Below are 14,747 nucleotides of genomic sequence, written 5' to 3'. Positions count from 1 at the left end.
CTTAATTACACAGGATACAAAGAACAAAGTGATAACATTCTTCCCGAGGGTAGACTGTCTAACCAGCCCTTCAAAACTGCCAGGTCTTTCTTATCAGTCTTAAAGGAAGGTACTGAGGAGGCTGTCTGCTGTCTAAAGTAGTAATTGGGTTGGGTTTTTTTTGTTTTGTTTTTTGTTGTTTTTTTTTTTTCCTAGAACTAAAAAAGGAAGAAAAAGAAAATCCATAACATAAGTCAACAGCATCAACCCCTCTTGTGTCACTTTGAAGGGAAAAGAATTCCTTCCTTCTTACAGGAATTTGAAGCCTTAGTTTGTAACGTTTTTAACAATGACGTACAGTGTTCAGTTGGTGAATACACTTTGGTGCCGTAGCCACACCCACCCCTCTATCAAAACAATTTTCAGCGTGACTCTGTGGAAGAGGTCAGGGCCAATAGATGCCCCTGTGTATTTATTTCTTTCCGAGTAGCCCATACTGACCTTGAACTAGCTACGTAGCTGAGGGTGACCTTGAACTACTTACCCTCCTGCCTCTATCTCCCGAGTGCTGAGCTTACAAGTGTGTGTCACCATGCCCAGCTGATGAGGCGTGGGGGATTAGACCCAGCGCTTTGTGCATCCTAAGCAAACACTCCACCGGCTGAGCTGTGGCTCCTGCCCCAGCAAGCCTCAGGCAGTTAAAATAGCGGCTGTTCAACAGAGAGACAAAGCTATGAGGGAAGGTCTTCTCTACTCATTTTAAAGACTCAGGCGAAAGAGGGGACAAAAATGTAATAACGAAGGAGAGCGGAATGACCTTTTAATAGGAGCCCCAAGTGGTGTTGGTTCTCCCAGGGGCTTAGGGTTGGCCTAGACAGGGGAGTTACCCTGTTCAGGGGAGTAAGGGATGGTCACAGCTGAGAGGGCATCAGTGCTCACTCAAGGTGAACATGGGCTCTCCTCCCGAGTGTGGGAGGGTACCAGCAGGGAGATAGATCCCCACACACCTTCCATGGAGTCCCAGCCATAGTGTCCTGTAAACTATTAAATTACATAACAAGGGAACCAGGGATAAGGTCGGGGAAAGATCTGTTTATTATACCAGACCTCGAGGACTGGCTTGACTTGTTTGGAAGGAAATTAGAGAACCATCCAGCCAGCTCTGGAAGGGAAAAGAATGAAGGTCTCCAAGTATCCCTTCTCTAGGGTCATGGAGACATGGTTAGCCTGTGAGGAAATTGCTTTCATCTCTGTTTCACAATTAACCCTGTGATTTTGGATGACTAAATAAATATTTCCTTTTTTTAGGACTAGGACCATGTATGGGCTCACCACGGCAGGCCATAGAGCAGTTGAGAGAGTTAGGCAGCCTGGGTTGTGGTTGTGGTTTGGGTACAAAGTGTCTCCCTAGATGGTGGTACTATTTGAGGACAACCTTTAGAAGGTGGGCATATCTGCCAGAATTGGGTCACCGGAAGTAGACCTTTGAAGGTTACACCCACTGCTCTCTATCCCAACCTACCATGATGTAAACAGTCTCTGCCACATGCTCCCACCACCATCATCTGAACTGCTCTGCCATGCCTTTTCTGTATGGGGGACTGAGCCTTCTAAAACCGTGAGCCAAGATAAGTCTCTCCTATGAATCCTGTCTGTGGACACATTATCACAACAATGCAAAAGTAACTAAAACAAGTAGCTGCATAAGGAGACCTTGTCTCAAAAAACAGGAAAGGAACAAGGCATGTGGAGGAGAAAGGGGAAGAGGAGAAGGCAGAAGAGGAGAAAAGATGAAGACTGTAGATACAAATGTTAGGCCACACTGAATAAGGAACCCTCCAGTTGAGGGCATTAATAAACAAGACAGCAGTTCGCACAGAACTGAAGCTGACCTTCACGGACAAAATGGGAGTCAACACACAAATCAGGGCATGAAATGGACGTCACATTTAGAATCAAATTTACCCTTCAAAAATGCTGAGGTGTGTGGAGAACTTAGGTGCATGCAAACAGTTAGAAATACTCATAATGACAAGTTAATGATGGAGAAAGAGAAACACATAAGCCAGGCATGGGGTCACGCCTATAATCCCAGCAGCCCGGAAGCTGAAGAAGATTGCCCTGAGGTTAGCTTGGTGTGCATAGTTAAGGTCCATTACAGCAGTGGCTACAGAAAAACAGTGGTCTCAAAAGGCACACTACCAATTGGCAGGAGAAGAGATGAATGGATTTCATTGTATCGAAACATTCTCACAGCCATTGTTCCGAAGGGTCCTGCGATTTGTAACACTCCCACGCTTACTTATTAGTCCATGGAACTTTGTGTTTTGCAAGGACTTAGAGGAATTCTAGAAGCTTCTTTTAGAGCTATTGTATTGCTGCATAAATCACTGGATCAGTTCTAACCAAGTAAATATCGCCTTCTCCATTTTAGTAAGCTAATATGTTGGGACTGCCCAACAATAATGAAATGGTTTTGGTTTCGTTAGAATCAAGTGGTATGGATTCTGGATAAATTTCTTTTCGAGCAAATCAGTACATTAAGTCACTCAGAAAAAGGTAGCTGCAGGCTGAGACGCAGACTCTGCATTTAGGTGTGTGTCTCTGTCAGCTTCCTGGTGCTGTAACAAAATGCTGAGATGTTTGGCCAATGGAGGCGGGAGGTAAAGGCTTGTTTCAGAATGTTCCCAGAAGCCATGGCACTAGTAGATCCCAGTCTCCCCATCTGGCAACAAGCCACTCAGTGCCTAGGAAGCAGGAGTCTTGAGCAAGCTGCTTCTCTTTGTGTTCTGGCCACTTGCAAGTGCAGAGAGAATTAATTCTGCCATGGTGAGCGGGGAGAGCAGATGATAAACCACGTCATCCACTCCAGCCGTGTGGAATGTTTTCCAGCTGTTAGTGACATGCTGTGGTATCAGTCTAGAGACCACAGGACAGCTTGCAGCCCTTGGTTCTCCCTTTCCACCATGCTTTGTCCATTTGCATGCTCGTGTGCGTGCGTGCATATGAGGAGAATGCGGGCTTCCTACTCTGTCGCTCTCCATGTTATTCCCTTTAGACAGGGTCTCTCTTTGAACTGGGCTTGTGACCAACAAGCCCCCGTGATTGTCCCTTCTATCCCCGACAGTGCTGGAGTTAGAGGTGTGTAAGGAACCACATCTGGCTTTATGTGTGAATGCCAGGGACCTGGAATCAGCTCTTCATCCTTACACTGCAAGCTCTGTCACTGGCTGAGCTTTCACCCCAGCCCCTGTGTGCCATCTTAGCCTTCCCTGCCTATGTGCCTGTATTTGAGGACTCACTCTAGCTCTTTCCAATCTGTTACTTACACACAGTGTCGGGCTCATGGACATGGTCAGCCTGTCTCTTTAAATTCTTGTCTTGCCTTTACTATGTACACTCTGCTTGTTTCTGCTTTGATGAGCCCAGCTCCAGATTGTATGAGTCTGAATTTCATTTCCTTGCCCTAGAAGTGCCAATAGCAGATCATGCTCCATTCAGAAAGTGTGCCTTCATTCATGCCTTCAGCTCCATCTCCCTCCTGTCCTTGCTTCTCCACTGAATTGCTTATTCTGTGCTTGAGAGAGGATGGGGAGGGGCTCCGTCAATGACTGAATGAATTAATGAATGAACCAAGCTGTGTGCGGGGCACAGCTAGTGCAGTGTGGAAAGCCCAAAGCGTATTTCCTTGCCGTGGGCTGGGATAGAGGCAGCTGTTTCCAGCTTTCTGGCTCTGCCTGTTGTACTCACTTCCTCTCACTCCCCTCCACTTCTCTTTCAGGCCCCGCCATTCTTCTTGGCCACGTGTGCCTTCCTGTGCGGCATGTATTTGAGGAGTCACTCTGATTCATCCTTGGCACTCTTATATGCCGTTCGTTGTCTCATCCTCTTTGCAGTGCAATCCTTTTGCTTCCCCCCCTCCCCAACTTGCGTTCTGAAGATGTTTTTCAAGAACTATCTTCTCTGAGGCCCCCTCCCAGCTACCCTCTCATCGGGACCCTATCTAATATAGTCAGTCACACCAGGCCCTCAGTACCCAGGCAGCATGGTCATGTCGAATCTGAGCAGATGAGGCACGGGGGAACAGGCCTGCTTGGAACTGGTATGTGCGTTAAAGACTCCCAGGCACACGTGAGAAATTTTTATTTTCCCTTCTGAGGCAAATTTCCATCAGCATGAAAGGCTAAAAAAGTGCCTTTAATCCCAGCACTCAGGAGGCAGAGGCAGGGATATCTCTGTGAGTTTAAGGCCAACCTGGTCTACATAGCTAGTTCCAAGACAGCCAGGACTACAGAGAGAGACCCTGTCACCAAAAAAAAAAAAAAACAAAAACAAAAACAAAATCCAGATTAAGGTAAAGATAACTGAAATGGGATTGTTTCTTAAGACCTACGTCTCGAGGTTGGACACTGGAGCTTACACCTGTAAGAGCCTAGCGCTTGAGCGGGGCAGGTGTTGTAAGGTTGGGACCAGTCTAGTTCTGGTTAAGTTTCAAGCTAGCTGGGAATGGGAGAGGAGAGCAGATGAGAGGATTGGGAAGGAAAGAAAAGGAGGGGAGAGGAGAGAGGGTTGGAAGAAAGAACACTGGGGGATGAGGAAATGGGGACATGGCCCATCCCATAAAGGACCTTCCATCCAAGTACGAGGGCTAGTTTGAATCCCAGCCCTTGCATAAAAGCCTGATGATTTATAAAGTGTCTGTTTACAAACCTTGTGCTGGGGAAGCAGACACTGCTAGCTTGCTGGGGTTAGACTGGGACTCACTGGCCAGCTAGCCTAGCCTGCTTTGTGAGCTCCAGACAAGTGAGAGATCATGCCTCAAAATAAGAGGTAAAGAGCGATGTCTAAGGTTCACCTCTGGCCTCCACAAAGTGCGCATATGCAGGCACACAGGCAAAGGGAGGGAGAAGAGAAAGGGAAGGACAAGGGGGAGGAAGGGAGAGAGAGAAGGAGCTAAAGAACATGAAAACAAAACCCACCTATATGCCCACTGTTCACACATCTGAGGCCCCAGGCCTTCCCTTACTTCATAAGCGTCACTGACTTGTCTCACTGTCTAGTTAATGCCTCTACCTGGTACCTAGTGCTCATCTCAAGTTGAAATTCCCTGGATGACATTGATTGACAATATATATACAGTGCCAAGCAACTGTGGTCTTCATCAGGGCACTCAAGGAAGATTGAGTCCTTGTGGAGTTTTATGTTTGTTGGTAACAGGAAATACATGCTGAACTGTCAGGGCAAGATAGCAAGGAACAAGTTGGGCTCTAGATAAAAGTTAAAGAAGTTTTTTTTTTAAGTCTATAAATACTTCCTGAACGTCAGGCTGACTCCTTGAATCTCTTGACTCCCTTTGACTTTGACTCCGGACTCCCTGGGAAAGTTCTGAGGTCAGATAAGAGAAGATTGGGGCTAGTGACTGATGAGATAGCAAGACTATCTGAACGAAGGCCTTTTTCAGTGAATGATGGGCTTCCCTTTGTATAGCTGGATCAGAAGTTCAAGGTCATCTTTTGGCTACATAGCCTGGACTGCATGAAGCACTGTCTCAGAAAAAAATTAATTACAATAAAATCACACCTCTCTCTGACCCTTTCTTATTCTAAATATCCTGATCCCAGGTGATGTGTGAGAATCAGGTGCCAGCAAGAGAGGCATGTCTTAAGCCTGCTGAATACGTGTCTCCTTTAGCTGTATGATGTACGTCCCTGCAAGTTAAAGCACATAAAGGTTATGAGAATTCGAGGGGAAATTTTGCAGGTGGTGCCTGCAGGACGCAGTGAGAAGCTGAGCAGCCCCATCTTGCCCAGACGCTGGGCTCTCTCTGATGCTCATAGAGGGATAGGTGTATCTGCTTAAACCGGAGAGGCAGATAGCCTGGGTTGAGTCCCTTGTTTGTCTCTCACCCTGGGCACACTGCTGGGCCTTACTCCACCCTTGTTTCTTCCTTGGGATTCAATGAGAATTAACAAGTTCTCAGATGAGTTCATGGATGGCAGTTATTTGGGACAATGCCCCTTGAAAATAAGTACGTAGACACGCCACTGTTGTTTCTGTCGCAGTGTCGGGTCCTGCATCTCCTGTGGATCATCATTTTTGTTCATAGACGCTCCTGGGCTTCTATGGTCAGGATGTACCCAGCTAGTAATGAACGCTGTCAAGGATATGGTCATCAGAACCTACACAATGCTGCTGGCCTTTGGAGTGATGGAGTCGCCTGACCATTCCCCAGTCACCTTACTACAGAGTCACTCTGGGCATCTACCCAAGAGAAACGGAAACCCACACCCATACAAAACCTGGTGCGAGAAGACCCACAATGCCGTTATTCACAACAGCCAAAAGGTGGAAGCAAGGGAAACGGGATAGCACACATCTGTACCACGGTAGCCCCGGCGCTTGAGGTGGAAGCGTAAAATGGCAAATTCTGGCCGGGCTTGACTACATAGGAAGGCTAGCCACTGAGGAATGGATAAAGAAAATGTGGTCTATCTGGGCGCAGTGGCACACACCTATAATCCCAACAGGCGAGCAGCCCCAGCTTGCTGCTCCCAACAGGGAGTCTGAGGCAGGCAGATCTCTCTGAGTTCAAGGCCAGCCTGGTCTACACAGGGAGTCCAAGACAGCCAAGGCAACACAGGGGTTTTTTCAAACCTCTCTTGAAACTTCCCCTTCTCCTCCCCACCAAAAAAGAAATGTGGTATAGCCATATAGTGGACTAGAACTGTGCCGGGGAAAAGGAGGGAGTGCTGTTATATTGCACTATGTGAAAGAGACTAAATACAAATGACCCCATGTCATATTCTAGCCATATGAGTTGACTAAGCACAGAGACCAAAGCGGAGTGATGCCGGGGGCCAGGCAGGAACAGGAAAGTGCGTGCTCCCAGCTGCAGGTTTTCTCCAGGGATGTTGATGCCATCTTGAAGTTAGATGTGGGAATGGGTGCACAACTCAAGGCATAATAAGCACCATTAGCACGTGTCCCTGCTAGCTCTCCCTTTGGTGTCGCGGATGGAAGCCAGGGCCTCACACACATGCGCTGTACCACCTCACACACGATAGCCATGAGTCTCTCCGCTCACGCGTGCTAGCCGTGTGCTCTACCACCGAGAGAAAAGCAACCTAAAGAGTTGAAGAAATCCCACCAGCTACCTAGAAGAAAGCCATCCCAAGAAAGGCCCGGAAGCTGTGGCAGATGAGGCAGCACCACGTTAGAGTTAGGACTAAACTGTCATGGAGAATCGTATGTTCGTGTATGTATATTGTTGGAAGGTGCTCTAGCTTAAAGGGTGTCAGCTGTGACTCCAATACCAGAGGAGTACTGTGTCCTCGGTGACAGTCTTCGATGTGAGTGGTCCCCATGCTCCCGGAAGTTTGGCCACGCCCCTCTTGTGAAGGTCGGGGTTCCCAGAGAACCTTGGGCTTGTCCCCACGGCCACCATCTTGTTGCTCTGCACAGATGTGGTACCCACAGCAAGGCCTGCCCCACACCCCTCAGGAAGACTGTGATGCTCCTGTGTGTGTGTTTGCCCCTTTCCCTTTAAGACTTCAGTTTGCTTACATTTAGTTTTGTTCTCATAAGTGTTTCTTGTCACCATAGCAACCCTAATCAATCACAGGGCCAAAAATAGCTCTTTCTTTCTTTTTTTTTCTTTTCCCCCCTAAAGCGTGTCTGTAGTGAATTGGGAGCGCAGCTCCACCTTGCATTCAGTACAAGCTGCTCACATTTCCCGACAGTGAACCTGGGAGGGCTCGTGTCTGGAAATTATTCTCGTAGAGGCCTAGACGCTTCATGTCTCCCTGCCTCCCCCCCTCCCTCACCGCTTCTCAAAACTTCAAATAGGTTTATTTCAACGTTCAACAAAGAGTCATCCCCCACTGCACACTAGCTCTTTCTGCTGGAGATTTTTGCTGGCGCTGTAGGACCACAGTTCCATGGGAGGTTTAACTCAGTAGACTCTACTGGGATGGCTCGCCAATTAACTGTGCACAGATACAGCACACAAAGGAAGCCAGTGGTGGCAGGGAGCAGATGGCAAGGACCCCAGTGCCATTCTTCTTGGGGAAAATCAAAGATACAGTGATGAGACAGCAGCTGTCCTGTTGCCCTGGTTTCTTCCTGGTGCTGGTGCTGTTTCTCGTGGGGAGAAGGGCTCAGTGGGGAGAAGGGCTCAGGACTCGTCACACATGGCCCCTGGGGCTCTGAATTGCTGCTTGGTGTTATCTTGTAACGTCTTTGAGCCTCTGGCTTTGTAAACTGAGTGAACTAGGGACCCTATTAATCTCTAGATCTAGGAGGCAGAAAGGCCCCTGGTAGAATTTTTGTTTTCTCTGTATGATGTGGGCAGGGGGTCGAGAGAGGAGGCTGGGAAGAAAGCGTAAATAGTCAGGGACAGAGCTGGGAATGTAGGCTTCATATCCACAGGAGAGGAGCAGGCCACCATTCCTGTAATGGCAAGGACCGGTCCAGCAGGTGTTCCACCTGTGGGAACTTCTCCAGCGAGCCCTCACATGTTCACGACAGATCTGTCTGGACTCCAGCCATGTTAGCTCATCCCCACTGCTGTAGGAGTTCCAGAGAGAGGAGTACATGGACCGGGCCAACTCCACTGGAATAGAGTCCATCCTAGCCTCAGGTGTCCACTGTCGCTTTCCTCTTAGCTGAGTAACTGAGAAGCTGCACCATCTCCGAGTGATAGATGGGGACATTCAAGCTGAGACTGATGAAGGCATTTGCCGGGTATCACAGAGTTCACGAGCGAAGAATCTGGGGCTTGAATGACAGTCCATTTCCCTCCAAAACCTGGTGCACACTTCTGGATGTGGGTAGCAGCTAGGGACAAGCTTCCTGGTGTCAGTCAGCGGGAACCGTCTCCCTGGCCTTAAACCCTTGTAGGTCAGATGACTAAGCCAAGAGGAGGACAGGTTTCCCTGGAAGTGTTCAGACCTCAAGGTGTGTTAGGGGCACTTACATGGCCAGAAGGGCCATCTGGAAGGGGAGCCTCAGGCAGGAAATCGCCATGGGGCAGATTTCCCACAAAACTCAGCATCAGTTTTTTTCTTGCTGTCTCGCAGGGGGATAGGAATCTGTGCCTAGGTTACCTGAGTCGTTGGCTGGGTTGAAACTGAAGTGTCAGCCATGGCTCGAATTTCATCCAGCCTCCCGGCTTCTCTTCTGCTCTCGCTCCTTCAATTCCTTGAGACTGATGGACTGAGTTCATGTTTTTTTTTTTCCAGTCAGCACTCCCTTCAGCTTCCAGAGGCCTTTCTCTGCATCCTTAGTCAAGTCTCCTGGCTCAGTGGGCTTTACTCGGAGCATTTGGGGAGCTGAGGGCAGTCAGCTAGCAGGGGCTGGCTACATAGTGAAACCCTGCCCAAAGAAACAGACAAACAAGCAAACAACAGCTTCATAGGCTGATCTCAGGGTCGCCTCTCAGACATTCCAGCGGGATGTCCAGGCTCTTTACAACGCCATGTGACATTGTCGCCTGAGCTGAGCTGTGTTCACATCCATCCCGGGATGCGTGCAGCCCAGATGGGTTAGGTCCAGGTGTGGTCGTTTCAGGGCCCCTGACTTCTTTCTCCCTTGTAACAGGTCCCTCGGTGACCTGGAATCCTTCTCATCCAAGGAAACGTGTCCGTGTGTTTTAGGAGATGAGGCAGAGTTTGAGAGAGTCCAGGGCTAGCAGGTGAAAGTCTCCTCTCTTCCCCCCCCCCCCGGATAGGGCTAGTGCTGTAGTCCTAGCTGTGGGAAAATATTAAATTGTAGAAAATATTATTGGGGGTTAGTTGAATATGCAGCTTGGCTACTGAGGAGCAGCAACTGGAGTGACTGTATGCCATTCTCCATGGCAGTGGGACCTCATGAGAAAGCAAAATCCTGTGGGAGCTCGTCGTTTGGGCAGCGAAGCGTAATGACGAGAAGGGGAGGGGCCCTATGATGAGACAGGCAGACCCATACCTCCTCACCGGGGAAGATCATTCAGAAGTGGTGACTCAGGTGTTCTTTGGCCGGGATTTCCTCGGGAGAACTGCGGGCACAAAGTCTGGCAGCTAGAGGTGACTCGAATGGGTGTGGGCCTTGATTGTGCGTGGGCCTACATTCACCCTCGGCTCTGAGCTCCTATCAAAGCTACCTAGGAGGCCTTGCCGGGCTGCGGAATGAGTTTATGGCTGGTCTTAGTAACACGGTGAGACCGCCCTGCGTCAAAATGGAGACTGAAAAGAGGGCTAGTGGGGCCAGCAAGCAGGTAAAGGTGTCTGTGACCAAGCTCGGTGAGCGAATGAGATCGCCAGGCTAGAACTGCAGGGGCGAGGGGAGCCCGATGCCTTTCATGCAGAGGCGAGCACTTGGGAGGCGGAGGCGGGGGCAGGGCAGGCAGATCTCTGGGTTGGAGGCCAGCCTGGTCCTCAGAGTGAGTTGCAGGACAGCCAGGACTGCACCGGGAAATCTAGGAACTGGGCTAGAGATTGCTTGTACAAGCATTGATCTTCTGAGCACGCCTACAGTGTGGATAAGGATCGTCCCCATTCCGGACTGGGGGTGGCAAAAGTCAGGATATTTCCCTTTTGAGCCCAAGTGGCTGACAGGAACACCAGTTCTTTTCATGGTGGCGTGTGCAGTGGGGAAGCAGAGAGTGGTGTCATTCTCGGATTCACGAAGAATAAGAAGCAAAGATAAATAGCAGAGGTTGGCAGCGGAGGGGGCTGTCGGTGTGTCTGTCCTCATGAGTCAGCTGTGAGGTTTGGGCCAGCGAGATGCTCGGTGGGTGAAGGTGCATCTCAGAAAACTTGAGTTCAGATTCCCCCAAACCCACACGGCAGATGGAGAGAACAAACTCAATCAAGTTTTCCTCTGACCTCTACACACATGCATGATATGTACACACACATACCACACACACGCTAATTAATGTAAAAGTAAAGGGGGGGGGAACAACTTCAAGAGAGGAAGAGCGGAAGACCAGGGAGGGGTGCTTGCAGTCCCTGCTTTTCGGAGGGAGAAATGGAAGACTGATAGTGAAGATTTGCTGGCTCTCGAGACACTGGCCTGTGTGGATGGACAGGGTTGTTCACTTATGTCTGTGCCTGCGCGTGTGTCAATAGAGGCCAGAGGCAGACATTTGACCGTCCTCCTTAGTCCCTGTCCGTTTGACTTTTGAAACCTTGAGCTCACCTATTTGGCTAGACTGCCTGACCCCAGGTGCTAATCTTAAAATAAGCATTTTGCTCAGTGGTTAATAGCACTTGGCGGATCCACCAGAGGACCTGGGTTCAATTCCCTGAAACCACTTAATGGCCAAGAACCATCTGTAACTCTAGTCCCAGGGCATCTGATGCCCTCTTCTGGCCTCCACAGATACTACATGTATGTGGTGCACAGACATACATGCAGGCAAGACACCTGTAGACATAACATACCTGTACACATAAAATAGAAACAAATGAAATCTCAAAACATTAAAATAAATCTCTAAGCATTATTAAAGATGAACATTTAATAATAATTTTAAGGCAACCATAGCCACGGAAGCTTCTGGTCGTCTTAACATTCAGTGTGTGTGTGTGTGTGTGCGCGCGCGCGCGCGCGCGCGTATGTGTGTCTGTGTGAATGTATGTTACATATGTGTACATGTATGTTACATGCGTGCACATGTATATGTGCATGTGTGGGTTTATGTGTCTGTATATGTGTGCGTATGTGTGTGTGCTTATGCACGCGAGTGGTGTGCCCGTAGAGGTGAGAGGACAGTTTGTAGGAGTCAGTTCTTTTCTTCCACCATTCGGGCTCTGACGGTTGAGCTCATGCTGTCAGCTTAGCGGCATGTGCCCTTCCCCAAGGAGACTCCTGACGTTGTCTTGAGACTCTCTCACATGCCAGCACCCCAAAACAAAAGCCATTAGATAGGATTATCACAACCATCCCCCGCCTCACCTGTCCACCTTCAAAATGCCCTCTCCAACCCGGGACAGGGCTCCTTCGGTCCTCATCCTGCTGCCTCACTGAGGGCAGGCGCACCTGCAGCCCTGATGTAGGCAGCCTTGCCATTCTGCTAGGAAAATAACCTCCATCCTCCACTCCAAACAGCAACACCTGCAGATTTGCATAACAAGCTTTTTGCATTTCGTATTTGGGTTTGAAACCCAAAGGCCGGAATTTATTTGCTTGACCTAGATAAGTAGTTTAGAAGATCAGTTTGGGGGGTTGGGGGGTGGGACACAGGCTGAGGAGAGGACAGGCTGGTTAAGCGTTTGCCACACAAGCGTCCCAACCTGAGCTTGGGTCCCAGGCACCCACATCAAAAAAGCTGGATGCATTTGTGCACCTGTGGCATCCATCTGTCCATCTGTCCGTGCCAGGGAAACACAGAAGAAATCCTTGGGGAGCTGCGCAGTCTGGTGAGTTTCAGGTTGAACGAGAGACCTTGTCTCAAAACAACAAGGCGAAGGCTGGTGGAGGAAGACACTCAGGGACGCACAGAAACACACTCACATACACCTCCACGGTGCCCCAGGCCGATTCACACCCTGCATTGCCTTCTCTGACTCCTCCTCGGATTGGCCCTCTTGGATGAGTCACAGATTTGCAAGTACAAATATTGATTTCCCTAAAGGCTTGTTATCCTTAAGAGGGTCTCTCCGCAAGGACATCTCCCATGCTCGTGAGCCAATCAAGGTTCTGCCCGGGGCCCCGGCGGTGCCAGTCTTGACTCGTGGTGACTAGCCTTCCTCCCTGGAAGTCCCTGGAAATGGGTGTGAGGGCAGCAGCTAGGAGTGAGAGGTTGGATAGGAGACAGAGGGGAAGGTGCTAATAAATCACCACAGCACCTCAGCCTCCATCGAGGCAATTACTGGGGTTGGTTGTCTTCGTGTGTCCTCAGTCACAGCTTCGATTGCCTCTCTCAGATTAAGGCGGGTAGATGCCAGGTGCATGCAGGCATGAGGCGTCAAGGAAATTAGCCATGGCTTGTCCCCTGCTTCTGAGACAGGCGACCCCAGGGTCTCTGCTGGGCTGAGGGGGTCGTGTAGCTACAGTGGAGGGGAGGCTCAGTGAGCGTGGGCGGTAGCCGTGGATGCTGGGACAGTAGCTGTCACCCTCTCTCGGTTTCCTTCCCATGGATGCGGTACTAAGCCAGTTTCCCCATGTGCCCCACCACGCCCCTGGAGGGTTTGTGCAACCTTACATTGCTGGACTCCACCTCCAAGGTTTTAGAATCAGTTGCCCAGGGTAGACGCCGGGAGGTACATCCCTAGCCAAATTCTAGAGTGCTGCTGCTGTCGCTGGACTGGAGAGCCCGCTGGACCACTGAAAACCACTGAGGGCCCCGGTAGTCAAGAGCATGGACTCTGGGATCCAGCGACGTAGCTTTCCGTGTTGATTCTGTGACGCACCAGCTGTGTGGCTGTAAGCCATTTACTTAACCTCTCGATGGCTCCATCCCTCATCTTGAAAGGAGGGATGATAATATTAGCATTTACCCCTTGGGGACTCTGCAAGCATTCAGGAACTTGGAAACATCCAGAAACTGCCTGTGGCAGAGAACATGGCCTCTTGGGACTTCGACCAGAACGAGCCATGTCTCTTGCATCTGATACCTGCAGGTCCCAGTGAAATCACCGGGTCGTTGTGAGCATTAGCCTTCGATCCCATCTCCAGTGTTCGGGAAGGGTAATGCCCAGCTCAGTGCCAGGAGGAGGCCGGGGACGCCCACATCCATCAACATCCTCTCAGGCTGCCTGACCTTTCAGATCTAATAGAGACGCAGTGGGGCCTGTTGAGACAGGGACACCAGGGCAGCCTTGCAGATAAGGCCTCTGGCTGCCTCATGCTGATCTCTGCTGTTCAGTTACACACGTGTGTTTCAGTTCTGAATGTCAGACTCAAGACCTTACCCATGCCAAGCCCATGCTCCACCATGGAGTGGTGACCTCGGCCTTTTGACACTAATTTTTTAGTCACATCATTTTATTTATCCCTTGTAGTGTCCCTAGTAGATCATGAGTTTGGGGAGAGGGGTGAGAGAAGTTAAGAGGACAACTTTTAAAATTCAGATCTCTCTTTCCACCTTATTTTGAGGCTGGGTTTCTCTTGCTGTTTCTGCTATGCTGTGTACCCCAGGCTAGCTGGCCCACAAGCTTCCAGAAAATTCTTGCCTCTGCTTCCCGTTTGCCGTGGGAATACAGACCCACGCTGTCACATCCGGCTTTTTGACTCGAGTTCTAGGGACAGAAGTCAGGTTGTCAGACGTGAGTGGCAAGTGCTTTTCCTGTTGAGTCACCTTGCCAGCCCTTTAACATTATGTGTTTTAAAAAACAAATAAACAAACAAACAATCCTGGAGGCCAGGGAGCTTGCTTGTAGGGTAAAATGCTTGCCTGCAAGCATGGTGACCTATGCTTGGGTCTCCAGCCCTCACATAAAATACAGGAACAGAGGCGCCCAGCATCATCTCCTTGCTGGCTGTTGGGAAAGTGTGGAGACAAGCAGATACCTGCAGCTCCCCTAGCTGACGTGCTGAGCTCTAGGTTCAGTGCTCTGTCTGTTCTTAAAACAGGGTGGGGGAGGCCGGCTGGAGACACGGTTCAGTGGTGAAGACCACAGGCCGCTCTTTCAGAGGACCCAGGTTCAATTCCCAGAACCCACGTGGTAGCTCACAGCTGCCTGTAACTCCAGTTCCAGGGATCTGGCACCCTCACACAGACACATGTGTAGGCAAAACACCAATGCACATGAAATATATATATATATATATATATATATATATAT

General features: G+C 49.7%; 1 protein-coding gene across 1 annotated transcript in view; it reads left to right on the top strand.

Moving 5' to 3' along the window:
- The window catches only part of Pitpnc1 (phosphatidylinositol transfer protein cytoplasmic 1), a 209,432-nt gene that overhangs the window by 146,791 nt on the left and 47,894 nt on the right, over window positions 1-14,747 (top strand). The gene's annotated exons all lie outside the window — the stretch shown is intronic.

Source organism: Psammomys obesus, unplaced genomic scaffold (genome assembly GCF_907164565.1).
Source record: "Psammomys obesus unplaced genomic scaffold, mPsaObe1.curated_primary_1811, whole genome shotgun sequence".
NCBI classification, from domain to species: Eukaryota; Metazoa; Chordata; class Mammalia; order Rodentia; family Muridae; genus Psammomys; species Psammomys obesus.
The sequence above is the reverse complement of the archived record's forward strand: the minus strand, read 5'-3'. Positions and strand labels throughout refer to the sequence as shown.